Source organism: Felis catus, chromosome C1 (genome assembly GCF_018350175.1).
Source record: "Felis catus isolate Fca126 chromosome C1, F.catus_Fca126_mat1.0, whole genome shotgun sequence".
Classification (NCBI taxonomy): Eukaryota; Metazoa; Chordata; class Mammalia; order Carnivora; family Felidae; genus Felis; species Felis catus.
The window spans coordinates 164,512,940-164,538,283 of NC_058375.1; the positions used below are offsets into that span (position 1 = coordinate 164,512,940).

General features: G+C 42.6%; 1 long non-coding RNA gene across 1 annotated transcript in view; it reads left to right on the forward strand.

Moving 5' to 3' along the window:
• The window catches only part of LOC109502750, a 104,796-nt gene that overhangs the window by 61,414 nt on the left and 18,038 nt on the right, over positions 1-25,344 (forward strand). Inside the window, exons 3-4 of the long non-coding RNA XR_002744853.2 lie at positions 4,485-4,718; positions 5,563-5,721. This is a non-coding gene — a long non-coding RNA (uncharacterized LOC109502750). The remainder of the gene's footprint in view (positions 1-4,484; positions 4,719-5,562; positions 5,722-25,344) is intronic.

A 25,344-nucleotide genomic window follows, 5' to 3' on the forward strand; every position in this document is an offset into this window, starting at 1 on the left:
TTCCATATATGTCTTTTTCTGATACTTTTCAATGTAGAGACCTGAATTTCACATAATAGCATCAGTAAACAGAATAATTTATGTTCTGTTTAACATATTTGGGTCTTACTGAAACATTTTTTGCATGCAGTTTTACATAAATAAATATTATTTAATGGCTACTCAAAATCTATGATAGCAGTAAAACACCAAAATTTATTTATCCACTTCCTAATTGTTGGGATTTTTTTTTAGCTTATATGAATGGAACTGCTCGAAACATCTTTGTACAAGTAGATTTTTTTCTTTTAAATATTTTCTTGGGCATATGCTCCTCAAAGTGAATGATAGTGTCAAAAGATAGATTACAGAGGTCTTATATTCTTCGAAACAACTTTTTAAAAAGACTCATTCAATGTTAATGCTATGAGGATACGTGAAATTAATAATTTTTTTGCCAATATGATAACATGAACTAGGTCGCAGTTGTTCAGTTTGCATGTTTAGTATCAGGAAATCTGAATATGATTGTAAGCATTGACTTTTATGTGTATCTTCTCCTCTGTCTTCTGTCCTTTCGTAAATGTTTTGAGTAAAATGTAGAAAGCATTATGGATTTGCATCCACTGTAATAGTAAACATTTTATTCATGTGTAATCAAGGAAGTTGACTTATTACATCATTCCTTTTGTTTTCTTCCTATTTTGGGCACATTTTTCATTTTCCCTTTAGTTGATCTCATGTACCTGGTCATCATGTCAATGATGTTTCTCAGTTGCTATAAAGTTCAGTTGGGATGAGAATTGTAGCCTTTTTATTTTTACTTTATTGTTTTTATCGTGTGTGAAGTGAATTTAATTTCTTTTTCCATATGGATATCCAGCTAATCTTTCCACTAGCAGTTATTAAATATTAATTCCTTGCCAATTGATTTATTACTCTTAAAGTTTCTATTCAGCATCATGGACTATTTAGAAACATTTCTGAATAAGGCAAGAGTATTTTCATAAGAGGTTTTTTAGTACTGGGAAGGTAACTTGATCACTAGAAATGCCCATTTTATATGTGAAATTTCCCAAGGCTCTAAAGTGATCATTTGGATGGAGGAAGACAAGTTTGGACATAGCAGAAAAGCTACGAGTTCCAACCAGGATATTCTGGGAGATAGCAAGCATTGTATGTAATCTGTTGTATACTGTTTGCATGTAATCTATTTTTATGTAGTTTTAAACATGCATGATTTCTATTACGGATTATTTTCAGATAATTACATGGTTATTTGAGTGACAGAAGTTGCACTACTGATTCGAAGGAATCTTTGATAGCTCCTAATTTCTTATTAGATAAGAAAAAGCTCCTCAATATGGCTTTACACCATTGAGTTCCGACTTCCCACTGTCTCATCTGATGCCTTCACTACAGCCCCGTAGTCATCATTCCTGGCCCCCGGGCCTCTCCCTTTGGCACTTTGGTCAAGAACTCTTTCCACACAGGGCTCCAGTGTTACTTAAAATACCGGTGTGGATATTTTAACAGAGACCCTTTAACAGTGACTGAAACGAAGGGGGAGGTTTATTTCTATTTCACATAAAAGTCTGAGCTGGTGGGCAGGCGTGAAGTGGGATGTGCTGTTCCACTGGGTCATCTAGGGCCCAGTACTTTCTATTTTGTTGCTCTGCCATCCCCTGAGGGTTATCCTTGTCTACATGGTCTAAGTAGGCTACTAACACCTGCATCTCAGCCCCCCCGGGAAGGGCTAAAGTAGGCAATAGCTAACAAGGAGCTTCTTTTGCAGCATGTAATCCAGAAATTGCAAGCATTACATCTGCTCCCTTCGGAATTTAGTGACATGGTCACGATTAGCCGGAAGGGAGGCAGGAAAGAGAATCTCTAGAGACGTTGTGCCCGGTTAAAACCCAAAGCGGAGATAGGGTACAGGGAGTGCACCCTATTATGAAAAGATGGAGAGAATGGATGATGGCGTTTTCTCATCATCTGCTCCTTCTTCTCTGTGTTGTATTTCCTGAGCAACTTGGGCAGAATTATTTTTTCTGTCCTCTGGGTCCCCGATTTATGGTAAATAATGTTGTGCGTCTCTCTTCCCCTTGAGGCTCTGCTCTCCTTGAGGTCAAACGTAATGCTTCCTTCTCGAGATTTACTCTCTCATTTGATACTTACATAGATATCACTTTTATTTTTCAGTGTCAGACATTATCTATCACATTGACTTCTCATATGGAAGATGAAGGTGTAACTCTCTTTCACACACTCTTCCTATGTCCTCATCTGCTCCGTAGTATTATATAGTGATTTTATTAATGTCAACATTTGTGTGGTGCTTAAATAATTATGACTATATAAGTGCTATTCGTGCATCCAACCAGGTAGTATAATTTAGAAACAATATTTTTATAATTTACCATAGTATAATTTAGTATAATTTAGAAAGCGATATTTTGTTTTCCCTAGAGTTTATAATTGTCTGTTTCAAAAGATTATTGTCATTTATTAACTATGTCCCTATCACTGAATTCAATCCCAACTTTGCTGAAATTGCACAAATCCCTTTCCAATATGTTCAAACACCTTAAGCATAAATTGCATCTTCTTGAAGAAAATAAGCCTTCTGATGTGCTCCAGTTGGGACTGTTTTTTGTCTAGGCTTTTTTGTTGCTGAGTTCAAGTCTACCATACAGGTAAACACCTAACTTTTTTTGGTTATGCATCCATATTACTGAAAATTGTTTGAGCCTTCACGCTACTATATACGTACCCAGTGTATTTGTACTAGAGTACGAGTATCTTTTACACATTATAGAATGAGACAAACTTCTAGAAGTTAAGAAAAGAGGGAAAATTAAATATAACTTATTTTCTTTTTGGGTACCAGTGCATCATCCTGATTGGTCTGGGTGTACACAACATTATATTAGGCCACTTGGATGTACATTTGCCTATACCTCATGATGTTTCCAAGGTCATTCATTATCTTTCCTCTAATTTCAGCTCCTCCTCCTGGCTTTCCTGTGCATTAAATCAATTTTTTTTTCACTCAATTAGGCCAGGTTAGTAAGAATTAGCTTCACTCATTCCTTCCTTCCTATTCCTTCCTTCCTTTCCTTCTTTCTTCCTTTCCTCCCTCCTTCCTTTCTTTCTTTCTTTCTTTCTTTCTTTCTTTCTTTCTTTCTTTCTATAAACAATTTGTAAAGTTTATTTATTTTGAGGGAGGGGAAGGAGGGACAGAGAGAGGGAGAGAGAGAATCCCAAGAAGGCTCTGTGCTGTCAGCTCAGAGACCGACTCTGGGCTTGAACTCCCCAACCGTGAAATCATGACCCGAGCAGAAACCAAGAGTCAGATGCTTAACTGACTGAACCACCCAGGTGCCCCACGCTTGTCTCTTAATCCTTACAAACAACCTCCAATCCAAAAATATTTCTTGGATTCATCCAGTAGGTTGCCCATCATTACCTCTTTGTACCTGGTCTATTCATATTTACTAGTTTTTGAATCAACTATGAAAAATTATATTTTTTTCCAGGAAGTCGTCTGTTTTCTTTAGGTTTTCAAATGTGTCACTGTAAGTTTTATGTAATATTTCTATGACAGTCCTTTCAGCCTCTCTGGATCTTGCTATTATGCCTCCTTTTTCACATTCCTAATTTTATTATTTTGCTCTTTTTTTTCTTAATCAAGATTGGGAGAAGATTTATCTATTTATTCATTCTATTAGTCTTTTCAAAGAACTCATTTTCAAATTTATGTCGTTTTGCTTTCTATTCTACTAATTTCAGCTTTAATCCCCCTAAGGTGTAGTTTAGGTCACGTCACTCCTTTCTTGGTAAGCCTTCAATGGCTCCCCATGGCCCTCTGAATTAAGTACACACTCTTCAGACAGGTCCTCCTGGCTGTAAGGAGATGTGTATTGAATGGGGCTCTTTCTCCATTGTCACAAAAGGAGAGCTATAGTTGTGTGGGGAAGAAAACCGCATCTGCACACCAGCCCGTAATCTGTTTAGCTATGTTATACAACTCCTTTTATGTTTAACATCAGGGGCAGATCCCTGACCTTTGGCAAGGTTGTGAAATAGACCTTGCTTTCCTGAAAGTTGGGGATATAAATAATATTTATACATAAGGTCTGCAATACCATAGGATCAGTTTCATGAGCTGTAATTAAATAGGACTCTTGCTATAAATTCTTTAGTTCTTGATGGCATGCAACAGCTGGTGACCTTAGTTTTTAAACAGTGTTTTCAGGAGGGGAGGAAAGAAAAAGAGAGGGTTGTTAATATAGTCTAGCCTCTGAGATTTTGGGGAATATTTTGGTCTAGTACATGCCTCCACTCACTAAGTGAAAAACAGCTGTTTCTTCTGTCTGCAGCAATTGGTATTAGCATTGAAAGTCGCCTGACTGAATGGATCATCCTGCTGCCTCTTGACATAGCGGCAGTATTGATCATTTTTGGTGGACTTAGCCAATATCTTTTTTTTTTTTTCCTCCCAGGGCAATATTCTCAAAAGTCGATGTTACTGATTGATCTGAGATCTCCTTTTACTTTCTATGAGAAAAACCTACCACCAGCTGCCCCAAAATTCCCATATTCAGGAGAGCATGGCTGGGAGCCTTGTGAGTTTTCCTGAAGGTGTTGAATGAGAAGGCCATGGCCATGATCACTTCCTCAATGGCGTCTTGCACTGATTGTGTTTTAAGGCTCATTATGAATTGCAGGCATGGCAGGTAAGCAGTGGTCTAAGACACTGAGGAGATTTATTGACATGATGTGATAGAAAGCATGTATGAATTCATGTGTAATTTGTACCTGAAGGTTTTATGTGTGATAGATTGCTCTGTGGTGATTTTGGAAGATGGATATGTGGGGGAAAGTTCCTAGCTAGTAAAGAAGGTGGGGATAGGATATTATTTAAGGATTCATTTCAAACTTTAAAAATTAAATGTTTTTATTTGATTTGTGTCTGATCACAAAATTTACAGAGATTCAGGATAGAAATTCGGGTAAAAAAAAAAAGATGAAAATAAAATTCATCCAAATTCCAGAAAAAAATCACTCTGAATTATTTTATTTAAGTCCTTAATCTTCTTCTTCTAGCCACATGCCAACTTAACAAAAATGCAACTATGTTAGAAAAACTCTTCTTTTAAAAACAATTTTTTTAACGTTTATTTATTTTTGAGACAGAGAGAGACAGAGCATGAACGGGGGAGGGGCAGAGAGAGGGAGACACAGAATCGGAAACAGGCTCCAGGCTCTAAGCTGTCAGCACAGAGCCCGACGCGGGGCCCGAACTCACAGACCGCGAGATCATGACCTGAGCCGAAGTCGGCTGCTTAACCAACTGAGCCATCCAGGCGCCCCTAGAAAAACTCTTTAATGACATGTTGTGGCAGGTTAAAAATGGCCGCAAACTTTTTGACATTCCTTTCATTGTTTTCTTGCCTTGTCCCTGAGCAGGCTTGTGACTCTCGTGTAACTAAACATGGCCGAAGTGACTCTATGTGACTTCCGAGGCTGGATGAGAAAAGGTATTCAGTCTTTGCCTTGTTCTTCCTAATGCTTGTGCAGGAGCCCCAAGCAACCATGCAAGAAATTCAACTGCCTGAAGCCCCTGTGCTATAAAGGAGCCCAAGCCATATGAAAAGGCCAGGCTCTGCAGCCAACAGCCCCCAAGCTGACCTCCCAGCTGCCCGCCATCTTGGATACCCAGTCTCGGTGAGCCTTCAGGTGACTGTGCTTTCATCCTACTTCAATTGCTTGAGAGACCTCAAAGCAGAACTGCTTGAGCCCATCTCAAGCTCCTGATATACACATTTTTGGGGGGGAAATGGTGTAATTGGGTCACTTTGTTATGTATGCAATAGTACTCAGAATACAAACTTAAAACAAAGCAATGAACTTAGCATACTGTGAACTCTTTAGGTTCATTCCATTTCCTTCTGCCTCATTTTAACGGTTCATAGCATTTTTATTGTATGTAAATAACGTGCTATTTTTAAATTAATCCCCCAGGGTTGAATATTAGCTTACTTTTTACCTTCTAGCTAAACCTTTTAGCTACATCTTGGCACATATCTATTGTTTCTTAAGATAACTTACTAAAATTCAACGAGCGGAAGTGCCAAAGTTATTATTTTTGGTGCTTTTAACAAATACCTTCAAATTATCCTTTACCAGTAGAGTCTGCACACCTGTACACACACACACACACACACACACACACACGCACACACAGAAAATAGAGGAGAGAGCATGGGTTTTAGAATCAGCAGTCTTGAGTTTCACCTCTCAGTTCTACAACTTGCACGACCTTGAAAAATTACTTAAACTTTCTGAGCCTCGTTTTAACCACCTGTAAGCTGGAGGTAATAATACTAACCTCAAAGGAGTTTTTATGAAAATTAATTGAATTACAGGATTAAAGTGGCAAGTACAGGGTGGCCATTTAAAATGGTAACTGCTGTTCTTGTAATTCCTTCCTGAGAGTGAAGGAATCATCTCTAGACTTCTTTTTCCCACTCCTTTCCCCCTCCTGGGTGATTTTGCTTTCCTTCGGGTACTTAGCCTGGCTCCTGTCCTTGTAGGCCTTACACATAGCCAGTTGATCAATCATGTGAGTGGTAGCTGACAAATGTTAAAGGTGTTACTTCTGCCAGTTAGTGGATGCATTTTCTTTCTTTTTTTTTTTTTAATTTTTTTCAACGTTTATTTATTTTGGGGACAGAGAGAGACAGAGCATGAACGGGGGAGGGGCAGAGAGAGAGGGAGACACAGAATTGGAAGCAGGCTCCAGGCTCCGAGCCATCAGCCCAGAGCCTGACGCGGGGCTCGAACTCACGGACCGCGAGATCGTGACCTGGCTGAAGTAGGACGCTCAACCGACTGCGCCACCCAGGCGCCCCAGTGGATGCATTTTCAAAGGCAACTCTTGAAAGCAGAGGTATTTTGAAGAGCACTGGAATAAGTCCCTGACGCTAGGATTGCTGGTACCTGGAGCACAGAGGGAGCAGATGTTCCCAGAGAGGAAGGCTGCTCTGTCATCACACCCTTCAAACCACATGCCTCAGGCACTCGCAGCCAAGCGACGGGCCCTGTTCTTAGGCAACTTGCGTGGGGCAGCTGGCCTTCTAAATGAGAGAGAAGTGCGAAAACAAAAACATGCAGGCTGTTCTTTCACATTAAGTTTGAATTACTTTTGGGAGATACCACGTGAGCTCTGAAAAGGGCGTGAAAGGAAAAGTGGTCACAGATGTGGGGCAGGACCTGGGTGGCAGCTCTACTGGCTCTTTGGAGCATAGGGTAGCTGAGAAAGGCTGCCGTTCATAAATGGTATCTGCGGGTTATCAGCAGGTGGGTGGATGGGAATGAATGAGGTGAAGAGTTTCTGAGCCATTTCTGGTTCTCTATTCATTTTTTTATCCTCTGTCATTCCAGAATGAGTTGAGGACTAAAAAAGGAAAACTTTTCCGCATCTTTAACTGAAGCCTTTATGTGGGAACCAGGCCTTGGCCGCAAAGATGTTTACTTTCCACAAACGTAGACGTCTTATTGTAAATATGTTATGATGCAGCAGCTGTAGAATCTTCTTCAGAGACAGGGACTAGGCAAGACGTTCTTGTTTTAAAACAATGTAAAAAAAAAAGAAAACATAAATTATTTTCATTTTGGGTATTTCCTTTTAATCAGTGCCTACATACCCATGTAATAAGGTCACAAGTTTCCTCATAATATACCCAGATAGGCAAAAATATATAGCTTTTTGTTTACCTAAGACCAATTTGATCTTCTTCGTAAATCCTCATTTACGAAGGCAAATGCTTCCTTGGTAGCAGGAAGAACGTGTTAAAAACTAGGTTTTTTGCTAACTGGTAAATTTAACCTATAGTAAACCTATAGGCTATACTATTTAGCCTATAGTAAACGTCTTTACAGATGTTCATGTGCTTTAGACAAAATGGGCTCCACTCAGGTCTGCGCCTACCCTCCTCTCAGAAGGATCTCAGTGTGTGAAGATGCAGCGGAAGGGGATGTGGATCTTTTACCTTTAGACATTCCCTTGGGTTCTGTATTCGTCCCTGTTGTAAAATGGTTGAAACGGTGACCACCGAGGTGAGATTGGCCTCAAAGTGAATGTTGGCCGGCAGCTGAGGCGGAGGCCCATTGCTGGTATAGCCGTCAGTCCGTGTGGGCAAGGCTGGAGGTCTCCCCTAGGAACTTGGAGTCCCTCACCTTGACTCTCATGGCACTGCAGGTTCTTTGAGTCTGTGCCACATGCTAACATCTGACCCCTGGACTAGTCCTTCCATTCTATTTCTCACCCTCATGGGCTCCGGGCTGCTACCATCTGTGTCTGCTTCAGGGGCATGAAAGAACTTCTGGGTCCTATCCAAGCCACATAGACTCCAGGGTAACTCAGGAAAGTTCTTCTTTCACTACCGGCACTGTACTCCGGGGTTTATATGATGTGGCAGCTTCTGGTTTGGACTTCCCCCAGAGTCCAAATATGAGGTGGGCCCCCAATCCTTCTCCCTTCAGAAATAAGATCTCCATAGCACGGGAGGAGTCCCTTGATCCCTGACCTCCTCCCCACCCTTGATGAACGTCACCCAGATCTCATTGACAAGGCCTCTGCCTCAAGGCCTGAATCTTACCTACATATGTGTCTGAAACCTGTAGGGGCATCTTTTCCGGCCTCTTCCTGGCTTCTGCTGGTTTGCTGGCAATCTTTGGCATTCCTTGGCTTACAGACATCATTCATGTCTTTCCTCTTCACAGGGCATTCTCCCCGTGTCTCTTCATCTAGTCTTCTCTCTGTGCAGATCTGTGTCTGGGTCCAAATGTCCCCCTATTAAAAAGGAAGCAGTCATATTGGATTAAGGCCCACCCTAAAGGCCTCATCTTAACTTGATTACATCTGCAGAGACCCTGTTTCTAAAGAAAGTCATATTCTGAGGTACCAGAAGTTAGAACTTCAACATATCTTTTTTTTGTGTCTTGAGTTCAATACACAGCAAATGTTTAGGTTGTTTCCAGGTTTTTGTTATTGGTGGAGGTATTGGTGATGGTGGTATACTGTTATAGGTAAAGCTGCTATAGATATCTTCAAGGGCATAGCATTTTAATTCTAGTGCAACAGAATACCAAAATTTGAAAGCAATAAGAAGGGATTGGAAACAAAAATTTTAAACCTGACTTATTGATTTCTATTTTGCATTATTCACAAGTCTTGAATTGATACTGTAAAGAGAGGCAGAATAGAGATAGTTCAGAGCTTGGAAGCAGTTCATTCATAATATAGTTCAGAGCCTGGAATCAGTTCATTCATAAATAATAGGCTCAGAATGAGATGGATATTGTCCAATAGTTAAGAAGGCATCGTGGGCAAAATAAAATTTTAAGAACTGAAAGTCTTAACTGAACATTAATCTTGCTTTTTAAAGAGTTGTTTTGAGAATCATGTTGCCTTGCCATGTGTGGTAAAGTTTTTCCAGATATTTTTCCATGGAAAATAATTGGTAGTCATGTTTTCAACATGTTTTAAAGTTGTAACACTGCCACAGGCTTCCAAAAGGAAGAAACTTCTGTTTTGGAAAGATTTTCTGGAGAAATAAGATCTCTGTAATATGGAAGAAGTCCTTCGATCCTCAACCTTGCCCCCATCCTTGACAAACTCACCCAGATCTCATTTACTAGGCTCTGACTCAAGGTCTGAATCTTACCTGCATATGTGTTTCTGTGCTGGGACTCCTGATTGAATCCCAACTATGTGGTTGTCCTTCTCTTGGTTTAGTTTCACCAATAGCTAGAATTCAGGTAGACTGCTCTTTTTGGAGGCCTGAGATTTCCTGACAAAGCTTGGTCATAAAGTTCTCCAATATAGCTGTAATCTCCAATTACAGCTTTTTCACCTCTGAGTCTTCTGGATCTAGATCTATACTATAGCACCACCATATTTCCAGTGGTAAATGCTTCTTTTTTTCTAGTAGTGTTGGTACCATGATTAGTGGGAAGGATCAAAATAGGAGGGAGTTGGGGCACCTGGGTGGCTCAGTCGATTAAGCATCCAACTTCGGCTCAGGTCATGATCTCACGGTTCATGAGTTCAAAGCCCCGCATCGGGCTCTCTGCTATCAGCACAGAGCCGGCTTTGGATTCTCTATCTCCCTCTCTCTCTACCCCTACCCCACTCATGCTCTCTCTCTCTCTCTCTCTCTCTCTCTCTTTCTCTCTCAAAAATAAGTAAACATTTTAAAAACTAGGAGGGATTTAACATCATTGTGCTTTTCTTAGGTGCCAGGCAATGAGTCATGGTTTTCACAGACTCTTAAGACCTTGGATGTAGGCACTGTCATTCCCATTTACAATTGAGGAAATGGGGATCTGAGAAATTAAAAATGTTGTTCAAGTGAGCAGAGAAACTGGAATTTAAGCCTAACTCTGGTAGATGCTCAATTATATGTGCCCCCTCTATCTCCCCACAATTCCTTGGAAGAACAAAGCATGGACTTCTCACAAACGAACACTCCTTGAAGCAAGGCTGGGCCTATCTGGAACTAGGTTTGGGCTAAGGAATCATTAGGCAAGTCAAGGTAGGTCTAGAGAAGTGGGATCTCAATTAGAGTGATTTTGTCCCCCAAGGGGCATTTGGCAAAGTCTGGAGATATTTTTGGTTGTCACAACTGGGGAGATAGATGCTATTGGCATCAAGTCGTAGAGCCAGAGATGCTGATAATTATCCTACAAGGCACACACATTGATGGTATAAAGAGATGTAGAGCTTGGAATCAGTTCCTGCGTAAAAAAATGGTCTCAGGGTGAGAGTAATATTGCCCAGTGGATAACAAGACACAACAAAGCCCCTAGAATGAAGAATTATCTGGACTGAAATATTCATAATGCTGAGGGTGGGAAACCTAGTCTACAGGACTGGCTTCTCATCTTGGCTTTTCCAAAGGGCTGTGAACTTGCACTTGTCACTTTGCTTGTTTCTGCCTCAATGTTTCCAACTGTAGAGTTGGTTTGCAGAGGTACACAAACTCTGCAATTCTAAGATTCATTAAAGAAGGTAAATAAAAATGTCCGTGTCTGAAAAAAAAAATAGTTGATTCTGTTCTTCATGAAATCTGGATAAGGATTAAAGTATATGACAGTTGGGGCACCTGGGTGGCTCAGTCAGTTAAGTGTCTGACTTCGGCTCAGGTCAGGATCTCTCGGTTCATGGGTTCGAGCCCCACATCTGGCTCTGTGCTGACAGCTCAGAGCCTGGAACCTGCTTCACGTTCTGTCTCCATCTCTCTCTGCCCCTCCCTTGCTCTCTCTCTCTCTTTCAAAAATAAGCATTAAAAAAATTAAATAAAAATTAAGTATGTGAGAATTGTAATTAAAAAGCTCTATTGACATTGAAATGAACTAATAGGAAATTACTACCTGTTCTTTGCCCAAATTATCACTGGGGTAGCTATTCTCTCTTCCCAGCCAGATGCTTCAATTCAGCCTACTGTTGCTTATCTGCTAGTAGTGGCCTGCATCTCCACATGCGTATCATTATTTTCTGAGAATAGTTTCTATCATTCAGCGTCAGTTTTCTGCTGTATCATTTGAAAGGTCTCGAATCTTCTCTTAGAGTGCAAAGGATTTTTACCTTTAAAAATGAGTTGGATTTCAATAAAAGTTTGACTATTCCAATAAGTTCTTTCAAATATGCAATGCAAAGTTGGCTGAGGTAAGAGTTTTGAAAGAGACTCAGAAGACGGAACTACTGGGTTTTTGTGCAGAGACACAAAATCCCAAATCAGCTCAGAGTTGTTGTGCTAGTCTAACATTGGTGCTGAGAATGGTATATATCATGTGGGTATGGCCAGGTTTTTTTTTTTTAATTCTCAGTAATATATCATATATTGTTTCCATAATAGCCCGTTGAACTTAGTGGCTAGAATATTAATACCAACTGAAAAACAGACCTAGTTACTTTTGCTTAGAATGGAAGATAGATGGTTCTCTTCTAAGAACACTAAATGGGAAATACTAGGTAATGTTTTCCCCATGCCCCAGTAATAAGGTATATAATAGGATTTGGTAAAAAGAAAATTTGCTTTTGGTATAACCACAACTAGCCAAACTAAATCACATAGCTGCCAGTCAACACAGAAATTGGTTTATGTGGGAAAAAAACACTTCCAACAATCATGGCCTTGGGTTTTTCTTCTCTGCCTTCTCCTCCCCCTTCTCCGTCTCCTCCTTCTTCTTCTTCTTCTTCTTCTTCTTTTCTCCTTCCCCCCTTTTCTCCTCCTTCTCCTTCCCCTTCTCCTTTTTCTCCTATTCCTCCTCCATCTCCTTTTTCTCCTTCTTTTTTTTTTTTTGATTTGTTTTTTCTTAAGAACAGAAAGTGCAGAGCCCATGTTTGCCAGCAGGCTTGGTATTGATAATACATTGACATAATATTCTGGAGTCTTTAATTGCCAAAATTCTTTTTTAGATGTTATTACTTAAAGGTCATTTTATTTATTTATTTATTTATTTATTTACTTATTATTTTATGCCATTTAATCATTATTTAATGGCCTTTGCTAAGGTAGTTAGTGTTCTACATGTTTATCTTGAACTGACTGATGTTTATACCGGGAGAAACCAGGCTGTGGTAGGTTTCCTTGTTATTAATCTAAACAAGGCCCAAGAAGAAAGGCCCAGTGAGACTATTTATTAACAAGGAGTAATCAAGTGTTTTATGTACTGTGAGGTAAAAGAAGAATGAGTAAGTCTGGTATCTAAAACGTATATTGGTTTTGCAGTCCTCATTCGAATCCTCATTCACTCCACCGGTACAGGTATGTGAGTTTGGACAAACTCCTTAAGCTTACTTATCTATCTATCTATCTATCTATCTATCTATCTATCTATCTATCTATTTATTTAATGCCTCAGTTTTCTTCTCTGCAAAATGGGGATATTATCTTCCTCATCGAATTTTTGAAAATACGATTGAAATGAAACAATATATAAACTGCCTAACTTGAAACAGGTGCTTAATAAGCATCAGTGTCCTTTCCACATTCATACCTGCTCATATTTCATCCTCTCATCTTCCACCATTTAAATTACAGGAGAAAGATAAGGCTGATGCCAAGTGTCACGCATCAGTATGTGACTGGTGTCATGTGTACCCAGCATTCTGGAAGGGAGAGGTTGTGTCAGCCTGGTGAACAAGGAGAAAACTAATCTTTGTGGTGACTAACATTAAACATCCCTCCATCCTCCTTTGAGGTACCTTTACCCCTCCCAGTTAAGCATTATGTGTGTGCCCCCAGGACTCTACACATAACCCTGGCATAGCCCTTCTCACCCTGTGTGCGCGCGCGCACACACACACACACACACACACACACTTCCTGTATCCTTGGGCTTACCTGCATGGAGCAAGCAGAAAATAAATGTTCCTGGAATGAATGAATGAATGAATTAACGAACATTTGAGCTGTGCTGAGAACTGTGCATGTCTAGAAATATGTAATGAGGAAGCGTGCATTCCAGGGTGGGGGGACACCTACACCAGCTTTCTCTTTTCCATTCAAGGTATATTTTTAGTAAGACTATGTTTGTCATACTTTATGATCTACTCTAGGCAAATGGTTAAGTGGCCATTTCAATGACAGATCATTTTTCTTTGAGCTCAGGCCCATGAGATGAAGCAGGTCAGAATACCTTTCACAAAAATTCCACCAGAATCTTCCGTACAGTGTAGGAGGCCTGAGAAGAATCCAGCTCTGTCCCTTATTTTGCAGATTTGGGACCTGGGGCTGGCAGAGGATACCTTCTCGACATCCTGGCCGGGCCACGATGCTGGTCAGGATGGACAGAAATGGGATCCAGCTCTTCTAGTTCAGCTTAAATGGAACAAACATCACCATTTGCTTTTGAGGAGTCACTGTTCTGGCCATGTTTATTTATGGTCAACAGACTAACTGGTCATAATAACTCACTAAAGGCCTCTCAACCACCAGATGGGCTTCCAGGATTCAGACTGACTGAACTGGTTACTATAAAAAATCCCACTGACTATCTCTTGTCATTGACGCCGCCATTTATTTCAGATACAAAGTCATAGCATTTATGTGTTCATAAGTCTGCTGGAACAGGGAGTTAGAGAAATCTACCTGTTATAGGTATAAACTGGTTTACCCTGAAGCTAATGAGGCTTAAGGTTCTAGGCCTCTCACTGTGGTCCACACTCAGGTCTATACAAGACACTAGGGCTTGTACAAGGGCATATGGCCCCAGGAGGGATGAGGATTGTGTTCCTAAGGTCATGTATTTTGGTAACATTTCCAAGAGTTCAATATTTTTGTATTATTTTTCTTGAGAAAGATCTCCACACACCACGTCCTCCCAGATTGTATAAGCTCCAGGTCCCAGAAAACCTAGATCTGCTCCTGATTATGAGTAACTATTCTTTCAAATTCTGCTTGCTTAAAAAAAAGAACATGTAAAAATACTCCTTGTGTCAGAAATGGATAATTTCCCCCTCGTTTCCCCTTCCCCTTCCCACTGTCAGTAACATTTTGCCCTAAATTTTAGGTGGGCGCGTGTCCACTCGGCTAGAGATTACACCTGCCATCTTCCCTTGCAGTAGGTGTGGCCCTGTGACTAAATTAGGCCCAATAAGAGGTAAGCTGAAGTGAGAAGGTACAAATTCTGGGTCTTAAAGCCTAAGCTGCTCGCCCCAAACTTTCTTCTTTCTCACTCCTGGGAATGGTGGTTACCAGAAAGCACATATGGAGGACACTAGCAGTAAGTACTCTGGCTTCCCTGGCCAGACTCGTAGGTATGAGAGAAATTAAGTCACATAACTTTTGAGTCTCTTAATTATGGCACTTTAGACTATACTATAATTCATTCATCTCTCTCTCTCTTCTCTGTTAAAGAAACTAAAATATAAATCCAGTTCAGCAAGGATTTATCTCTGTAATTACTCCTGATCCTATGAACTAAACCTGAATTTGACCAAGATAGGCAAAGTCCTAGAAATATCCTTATCAGTAGATTCACTCAAGCTCTGTTGGCCTCCTATTGTAAAGAGCACTGGACAGGCAGTTAGGAGAGAATTCTACCAGCGATGGATATACAAGTATAGGGCAGAAACTCTTTCTGGGCCTTGGCATCTTCGTCTGTGGACTGTGAATAATTATGATTTCATCAGCATCTTGGGAAGGTCAAATAAGTCCATGTGTGAGATATCACTTTAGTTTTGGGTTTATTATTTTACTTTATTTATATCCTGTCTTAGTCCAGAAGTGATCTGACAAATTTGATAATAGTACAAACCTAGTTTTTTTTTTTTTTATGTGTGTGAGCGTTAGAGATAAACTATGCAAGGTGCTTAGCATCAGCCTAGCACATTGTTAGCACACCACAAATGGTAATTTACCATCAGAAAGTTAGTAAGTGCTCAGTGAATGATGGCTTTTTGCAATTAACAAAAATGTACTATTGATAATAATAATGTATGCCAGGTGTTTTGAAACCGTAAAACTCTGCGCAAATATCAGGTGTTGTTGTTGTTCAGTGTCTTCTGAAAAAAATGTAAGCGTTTACCATTGGCAGATATAGCACCACCAAGGTCATAGGAGATGTTTACAACATCCAGGTCCAAGGCGCGGTCGGGGTAAGGAAGGGTGGCCACTCAGCTCACGGTGCCCTCAGCCACCCCACCTGTGATTTCCTCCCCCAGCTCCTGACCACATGTGATTGGTGCGAGGGTAACTAGATCCAACTGGGCCAATCAGATCCCCTATCCTGAGACATTGAAGGTTGGTGGAGCCCAGCCAGGGGCTCTGATGGGGAGCCCTCCAGCACTGCCTGAGACCCACCGCTCAGTTCTTCCTCAACCTAAGCTTTTCCCGTCTCCTTCCCACCACTTGTTTCTTGACTTCGATTGGCCAGAGGCTGGTTCTTTGCCTTGCATCCGAGGAACCTCGACTGATGCTACAGGAAAACAGTGTTTGCTTGTCTCAAGTGCTTTTGTTTCATGTTTCTGAGATTTATATGAAAGACGAAAAGTGTAAGGGTTTACTAATAAAGCTGAATGAAACTGGGGAGAAAATATAAAACGGAGCACTTTCGAAAAGTGTATTCAGCTTCCTTCAAATTAACTGAGTGGGCAGGTACAAATGAAGGAAAAAATACTAAAGCCAGTTAGAAATGTTTTTCTTATCAAATTATAAAACTATCTGGGACTAAACAGAACCATACTAAAGCTAAATTAATTCATTTTGTGCAAAGAAGATACACAAAGAAATGCGTACATAGACCGTGTTTCACAGGATTTTTAATTAAGACCACGGTGCAAGGGAACCTTGACCCAGTTGTGGTGATGTATGGGCTAGCAGCACCTCGCTCTAACACTCTCCTGAGAGAGGCATTTGGTGAGCTGCAGGCTTGTCTTACCCTCCAAGGAGTGCTTTATTGCTAATGTACCCAGCGTGCTAATTATAAGGCAGTTTTCTCTTTCAGGCAGTCCCCGAGCACTAACTCCTGAGAATAGTCTATCTACGCTGCTTGTAAAACTGCCATCAAGTGGGTTTTGAAACATAAACAGTTACATGGATAATATATGTGGGAACAGACTATTGTAAAAATAAAAATTACGTTTACCTTCCATAGAATGAAATGGGACATGTCCCCTGTCCAGGTCATGCTTTAGTCTAGTCGCCTTCATTTTATAGGGATTTTTTCCCCCCAAAGAAATCCCTCCCGACCATAATAAAAACCTCATTGATCCTTTCTTTGGAGACATTCATAACCAGATCTTTGATGAAATACCCCATAATGGTTCTAAATGAGGTGTATTGAACTGGTTTGTCAATTCATCGCAAGAACAGTGGCAGTGCCAGTATTAAACGTGAGGTAGACAGTTCTTAGGACAAGTATTATGGAAGCACTGTAATCCCGGCCTTTTAAAGGCACAGTTGTATATTTTAGATCCTTTAAATTTAGTCTGAAAAATTCTTGGCACCCTAGTAAGTAATAGAACTAAAACTGCCACTCCATTTTAAGCCTAGCTAACAAGGTTTGGCTTTCCGCGAAGGATTCTGTTAGCTGCTGCTTCCCCGCTTTCCTTTTCACAGCTCCTCGGATGACATTCATTCATTCATTCATTCATTCCCTCCCTCACTCATCCAACCACTGTTTATTAAATGCCTCTGTGAGCATATATGTGGATACGCGGACAACTTTACTTAATACCACAATGCAAACGTGCAAGTGCTTTCGGAAGGCTCACAGCAGGTATCTAATGAAACTGTTTCTACTGGATGGATCTCTTGTGCTTATCCACAGGGTAAGCTATGAACTGCCCTGCTTGTGAGGAAAAGTCTTACCAAAAAGAAAAGAAGATGTCATCTCTTCGTCAGGTTTAAACTCCGCTTCGACTATGTCTTTGTTTCCATGGGGTGCCCCTCCCAGGGGCGCTGCTCGTAGCTATTTATGACACCCATTGGCCTCTCCCTGTGTTGCTGAGAACCATCTTTAACCCTTGCTAAATAAAGAAATCCCTGCTGCTGCTCACCCTAGTGAACGTTATCACTGTAGCTTCATGAGAAACAGCCCCATTGAGAACGGATGCCTGCAGTGGGTGCCCTTAATGGTCTTAGTTAGGGCTCCCATTGGAAACCCAGTTTTGTTTTCTCTGGTCCCAGCGTTTTAATTCCTGGCCATGTCTCTGATGGGTGGTCACAAGTGTCTTTCACATCTCATTTCTACCTGCCATCTGGGGCCTCCCGAGGTGACTTTCATGCTTGCAAATCCTGGGGCTTATTTTTTTCAAGTCGGGACATCCCAAACACATCCTCTAAGCTTGGTAAAAATCTGTCTAGCTGTTTTGGTATGATGTGGTGACAGCAGAAAGATAGAAACTTAACTTTAGATTTATGGAACAAAGATGAGGCATGGTAGTACGCTACAGAGAATTCCTGAAGGTTCAAAATGAGTTCAAGTGTGTGGTAACAAGGCTCTTTCCCTTTTGATGTACATGCAGGAATTTAGATGCCGTGAATTTCATAACATCAACTCGGTTTCAAGTGCCTAGTTCAGTGCCCCTCCCCCATTACCCGCCATATGGAATCCAAGTGGCCCTAAATACCCAGTCACTCTGTCTTCTCCTTGTCTGTCCCCACTGTTCACATGAAAGCTACATTCTGCCGGAGGGGCATCCTGCCCCGAGGAGAAAAAAAAAAATGACATCTCTGGCCAACTTTGGCTTTTCCACACATTTTCCCCAAATTCTGAGGGACTAGTTACTTCCAAGGGACTGAAGATAACTTTTTTTTTTTAATTTTTTTTTCAACGTTTTTTATTTATTTTTGGGACAGAGAGAGACAGAGCATGAACGGGGGAGGGGCAGAGAGAGAGGGAGACACAGAATCGGAAACAGGCTCCAGGCTCTGAGCCATCAGCCCAGAGCCCGACGCGGGGCTCGAACTCACGGACCGCGAGATCGTGACCTGGCTGAAGTCGGACGCTCAACCGACTGCGCCACCCAGGCGCCCCTTTTTTTTTTTTTAAAGTCAGGATTTGAAGGAAAAGCTGCCTTTCCCGGCTATCTGCAGGAGCATTTCTTGAGATTTAAAGTTGTGATTACATGTGAAAATGTCTGACCCTCCTATGAATTATTAATTAACATTGCTGTCTCATCAATCAGGGCAGTGCATTTATAGTTAGATATAAGTTAGACAAAGTCAGGCACCCTAATTGGCACTCTGGAGGGAAGGATACTAAGACAATGCTAACAGAAACCTCTTTTCCACAAGGTATGGGGAGTATATTTACCCTCCAGACAGGATTAATTCCAGTGAAACTCTGGATAGCTTGTTGGTACGGTGTCAGTTTTCAGGAATTGCAAAACAGAGGAGGCCCGTTTATCTATTGTCGAGTAACTAACTGCTCTAAGACACAGTATTGTAAGATGACGGCCATTAATTTGCCCTTGATTTTGTAACTTGTGCTGGGTTCAGCTGGACGGTTCTCTTGCTTGTCTTCCCTGGGGTCACTTCCGTGGCTACCATTGTTTGGTGGGTTGGTCAGAGGCTGGCTTGTTGGGGATGGTTTCATTCAGATGTGAGTGAACTGCTAGATGGCTTGATGTTTGGGCCTCTCTCCACTGCTCTCTCATCCTCAAGGAGGCTGTTCTGGGCTTTCTTATATGGTGATAGCAGTTGTCCAGGAGGGTGAAAGTGGAAGCTGTAAGATTTCTTGAGGCCTGGGCTTAGAAGTGTCACTATGTCACTTCTGCCACATTCCGTTGGTCAAAGTGAATCACGAGGCTAGCTCTCCTTCAAAGGGTAGGAAAAGGACTTTGCTTCTTGTTTTGAGAGAGAGAGAGAAAAAGAGAGACCTGGGGAAGAAGAGGGAGAGAGAGAATCTTAGCAGGCTCCACACCCAGCATGGGGACTGGCTTGGGTTCCATCTCACTACCGTGAGCTCATGACCTGAGCCAAAATCAAGAGTCCCGATGCTTAACGGACTGAGCCACCCAGGCATCCAGGATGCTACTTCTTAATGGGAAGAGCTGCAAATAACTTGTTGTCCTGTTTAATCTCCCACAAATAAGAGGGGTTAGGGTTTTAGGCATGGGCTTCTTCCAGTTTGGACTGTCAGGACACCTGCTTAATGGCAAGTACTCTCTTTGGAAAGGATTTGTAGAGTGAGCCAAGGTAACAGTCATCCTATCATGAGACTGACCCCTGAAAATGAACCTCTACCCCTGTATTGGAATGATATTTCTAGATTCGAATCTGATTATGTCACTGTCAAACTTACACCTTGGTGTGTTCCTTCTGCCTGGAGGATAAAAATACTCATTCTTTAGCATGGCCCATCTGGCCCTTGCCCACCTTTCCAGAGTTCTCTCTTGTGGTTTCTCCACAAATAAGCTTCACTCCTTGTAGTTTCCAATGGCCCCGAGTGCTTTCATGCTTCGGTGAGTTCCGATGCTTAAGCTAGAACCATCCCCTCCCTTTCCTACTCTGGGTCCGCTGGGTTTGCTAAGGGTCACATACCTTACAAAGCTTTCTCTGTGGGCAGCCTCAGCAGGTTAGTTGTCCATTTCTGAGTTCCCCTCTAGTCCACACAGCACCTTGATGTGCCTCCATTATTACGCCCTTCATACTGTGGGAGGCTGGTCTCCTTGACCTTCCCTCCCGCCAGACCGCAGGCTCCTTGAAGGCAAGAACTGCACCTCACGCCTCTCTGTAGCTCCTGGCCCAGTGCTGGGCACATAATGGAAGCTCAGAAAAAAATGTGAATGGCCAAATGAATTATATAGTGAAATCTCTTTGGGATTTATTTCTTACCATTAAAAAAAATTTTTTTTTAATGTTTATTCATTTTTGAGACAGAGGGAGACAGAGCACGAGTGGGGGAGGGGCAGAGAGAGAGGGAGACACAGAATCCGGAGCAGGCTCCAGGCTCTGAGCTGTCAGCCCAGAGCCCGATGCGGGGCTCGAACCCACAAACCGTGAGATCATAACTTGAGCCGAAATCGGACGCTTAATCGACTGAGCCACCCAGGCGCCCCTATTTCTTACCATTTTTGACAAAAGTTCCCCAGCTGTCCTCTGGGGGCCCCTGGGCTGTACAAATATAGAGACGCGTATTACAGAGCAGAGTCTCCAGGCTTGTTTGTGGGCCATTAAGGGTTACTAGTGTTTTTCACTATTTCTAACTCCCACCAGCACCAGGGTGTCCTGTAGTCCTTCCTAGCCTTCATGTGTTCTGAAATTATGTGATTCTCATCAGTGCCAAGTCCTGTCTGGGTGAGAAGGAAATAGTCAAGGAATGGCACGGAGAACAGCAACGTTAAAACGTCATCTTAAGAGTTGCCTGTGGGTCCATGAGGACCCCAGGAGGACACGGTGCCCTTGCTGCTTCCCAGCCAGGAATCGGCCACTGGGAAAATACTAGCTTAGGGTGATGTTGAGCCATCCATCGTGGTTCACGCAATGGTCTAAAGTACAACTCTGAGGACTGAGCATTGTTTCATTTTCCTTACAGCAAAGACAACCGTTCGACAAAGGTGGCCACGGCCCTGACCCATCTATGGAGGCTCGAGGGAAGTCACTTCCCCCCCTCCGCAGGGCTTGAGCACCCCTGGTCACTCACTGAGGCCACCTGGCCCCTGTCACAGCCCCGTGGCAGCAAAGGCATCTCGTGATGCTCTTTCCCCACCGAGCAGCTGCTCCAGGAGGAGGTGTGGTGAGGGGGAGTGCAGCCAGCGGAAGTGGAGCAAAATGAGGAGAGGTTGCAGCAGGAGAGGGAAGGAGCCCGGAGGCCCGCCCCTCTCTGTGGCCTCTCTCGTGTCGTTATCCTTCTTTGCCTTCTGTCAAGGGCAGAGCTTCCAGCTTTCTCTCACATAAAGTGTCGGCTACGGAGGAGGAGGAGTGGACTTGATGCTCTGCAAACCTTGCCAAACTTCAGTCCGTAACTGACTTTCCAGTAGAGCTCTTTATCTTTTTTCCTTTCAAAACCCTCAATCGGTATCGATTACCAAATGCTTCTGTGTCTCTCCAGAAAGACTTGAACGTGCTCCTTGACCGGCCTTATTTGAGGGAAAATTGCAGTAAATATTTACCCTAGGATAGGATGCTAGCCACTGATTCAATCCTTAAAAAAAAAAAAAAAAAACAGGGGCGCCTGGGTGGCTCAGTTGGTTGAGCGTCCGACTTCGGCTCAGGTCATGATCTTGCGGTCTGTGAGTTCCAACCCCGCGTCGGGCTCTGTGCCGACAGCTCAGAGCCTGGAGCCTGTTTCAGATTCTGTGTCTCCCTCTCTCTCTGCCCCTCCCCTGTTCATGCTCTGTCTCAAAAACAAATAAACATTAAAAAAATTTTAAAAAAACCACACCGAGTCCAAAGGAAACTGAACGAAACGATGGCACCTGTGCCAGGCACTGTGCTAAGTTTTCACATGCGTTACTTCATTTATCTTGATCTCAAGTCTGCGAGGTAGACTCTAGTATGTATCCGCAGGTGGGGAAACTGAATTTAGTGTGATTAAGCTGGTTGAAAAAGGCCACACAGATAGTGATTGAACGAGCTGGAAATATCCTAGTTCTGTTTAAGCCAGTGTTATCAACCACTTCACTAAATGAGTTCGGGGGTGGGGGCAATGTACACATATACATCTATCCTCTTCCCACATGCCCAGTTTTTGTCAAGCATCTACTATGAGCCAAGGATTGGACTAGATTACCTCGGTTATTATATTTCGTTAAATATAGCTGAGTTTGCATACAACTAAGGGCTCTTTGTTATTGGGAGACAACATTACGTGGTGGTTAAGTACTTGGACTTTGGCTCCAGATCTCTCGAGTTCGAATCCTGCCTGAGCTACTTGCCACCTCTGTCTATTCTAGCAAGTCATTAATTTCTCTGTGCCTCAGTTTACCCCTCTGTGACAGGAAATTTACCTCAAGAGGCTTAGATGAGTTAATATTTTAGGAATTAATTGGCTTTTGGGGCGCCTGGGTGACTCATTCGATTAAGCATCCGACTTTGGCTCAGGTTATGATCTCACGGTTCTTGAGTTCGAGCCCTGCGTTGGGCTTTGTGCTGACACCTCAGAGCCTGGAGCCTGGAGCCTGCTTCGGATTCTGTGTCTCCCTCTCTCTCTGCCCCTCCCTTGCTCAGGCTCTGTCTGTCTCTCTCAAAAATAAATAAACATTAAAAAAAAATTTTTTTTTAAAAAGAATGAATTGGCTTTTAAAATGTGGCTGAGAAAAGAGCCAGTGGAAATAAGGAGAGCTTGCTAGACAAAACCTCCAGCAAGAAAATCCTTAGAAGAAAAATGAAAAAAAAAACCTATCAAACTCAAAATCCATACCAAGTTTAAAATGAGAATTTTGCCCAAATGTGTCTAAAGAGCTGTGAAGTGGGAGTGTAACGAACTAAAATTATTCAAAATTATTCATTGATTTATTCAACACAAATAAATGATCATTTATTAGAAGGGCAAAAAGTAGGTTATTTAAAATGCTTAAATAGTAACGGCTGGCAATCCCGGAGCCTGGTTTTCAGAGAAGGCTGTTGTCTATTGCTGAATTATTTGCTTCCAAGACATTTTAGGATTGCCTAAAATAGGGCTGATTGTTTTGGCTAATGAGTGGATTATTTATTGTGATTATTTGCGCACTGCCAGGAGAACATGGGTGTTTTCTGCACAGACACAAGCTGTCAAATGAGACAGCTGACCCTGGAGAAATGAAATACTGGGAGGTCCTTTTATACTGATGTGCACCATTGACTCAGATTTTTATGAGACAATCCAGGAATTCCTTGTGCTCTTTGGGCCCATCATGAAAATCAGGCAAGACCATCTTTAAACTTTTGTGACTGTGTATTCAACCTTCTTCATAATCTATTTAATTTCATTGACTGTCTTCCTTCTTCAGATTTTGCTTTTACTCCTCTCCACGAGAGCCACCTCCTATCAAAATGTCCATTTTCATGAGATGTGGGAGGAAAGCTTCTCAGAGAGGAGTGTCTGCTTTGAAGGAAGAAGCAGAGGGTTACAGAAATCAAAATGCCAATTATGTGTAAGGTCTGCAGACCCTAGCAAAGCTATAAAAAGGAGAGAGTTTACTGCAGCAGGGTGCCCCCTGCTGGGGACTCACTGAATCGCAGGGCCGTCAGCTCCCCGACCCCTTAGCTCAGCTCAGCCTTGTAACCTAATGCAGCTGCTGGAGAGGGGCCTCCTTCCCCCAACGCACACTACTCCTAGTCTCAGACTTGCTGCAGATGTTTCTTTATGACCCGTCAAAATGTTTGCTAAATATCATCTGTTAATTTCCCAAACATCCTGGCTCTGCTTCTTTTATGTGAAACCCGACTCAAGATGTTAAAATAGAGGATAGCAAAATAAAATAGAAAACAAAAGCAAAATAAAATAGAAAACAAAAGACAAACCACGAAGGTGGATTTGTCCTGAAACATCAACAGAACGTGCTGTTAAGTAGGAGTTCAATCGCAAAGGACATTTCTTCGTTTCTCTGTAGTTTCATGACGGCCAGACGGGTGAGGTGTTTGGTGACCATCTATAGTCTTCAGATTTTGATCCTGAGATTTTAGAAATATCACCATGTGTAGGGAGAGCTACTGCTCCCAACCTCTGTTGTGGCCCCAGTCACTCCCCTGCCCACCCTCAGCAAGCACCTGTCAGCAGGACCTTGATACAACAGCGTGGGAGGCAAAGTTGCTGTTGTCAGCGTCCCTTCGTGGGGGAGGTCTGGCAATCTCCCCTCTGAGGCTGGTACCAGGCTCCATTTGATAGGGAATTCACACTCTTCCTTCCCGAGAACTGTTTGCATGATAAGATGGGATTCCTGGGTGGAAAAGTGCTTAGTTCAAAAGGGAGAGTTCCGGGGCGCCTGGGTGGCGCAGTCGGTTAAGCGTCCGACTTCAGCCAGGTCACGATCTCGCGGTCCGTGAGTTTGAGCCCCGCGTCAGGCTCTGGGCTGATGGCTCAGAGCCTGGAGCCTGTTTCCGACTCTGTGTCTCCCTCTCTCTCTGCCCCTCCCCCGTCCATGCTCTGTCTCTCTCTGTTCCAAAAATAAATAAACGTTGAAAAAAAAATAAAAAAAAAAAAAAGGGAGAGTTCCTAGTGGTGACATCGTCATTTAGGGAAATGGAAATGGTGTAGCCCCCATCAAATCCCATGCCAGGGTCCTTCTACGCCTCTGCTGAGAGAGGATCAGTTGCTATGACAGTAAACCTCCAGCACTTGCCTCAAGACAGTGTAGACTGGTTCCCTGGTGAGAAGAGCTAATGTCAGGAGGTGGGAGGAAGTGGGGAGGAAGTCCCCCCGGGGGCCCAGAGCAGGTCCTCATCACACCCGCGGGTCCCCTGTACAGGGGGAAGTGGGGCCAGCTGCAGCTCTGCTCCAGGAAGCTGGGAGCAGGCAGCTGGGCTGGGAACCCTTTGTGCTAAGGGAGGTCTGCGGAGACAAGCAGCCGCTGATTATAGGACATTTCATCAGAGCAGCTGCAACCGATCAGCTCCTGACTCAGTGCCTCTCAGAAGGTCCACCCTCTAGAAACTTCCCAAGCTGTGTGCGTTGGACTTTATCCGAAAGGCTCTTCTGCTCTCAGAGTTCTTTTAAAGAGCAAGGCAGCCTTCAAAACATCTATTTTGCAAGTAGCTCTTTGTCAGGGTGGGTAACTGGTTCTCTAAGTGTGTTCCCCTCACCGGCAGCCTCACCTCGCCTGGGAAACCGATGGAACTGTGAATTCCAGTGCCTCATGCTGGACCTGCTGAATAAGAAATTTCGGGGTGAGGGCCCAGGAATCTGTGTTTTCACAAGGTCTCC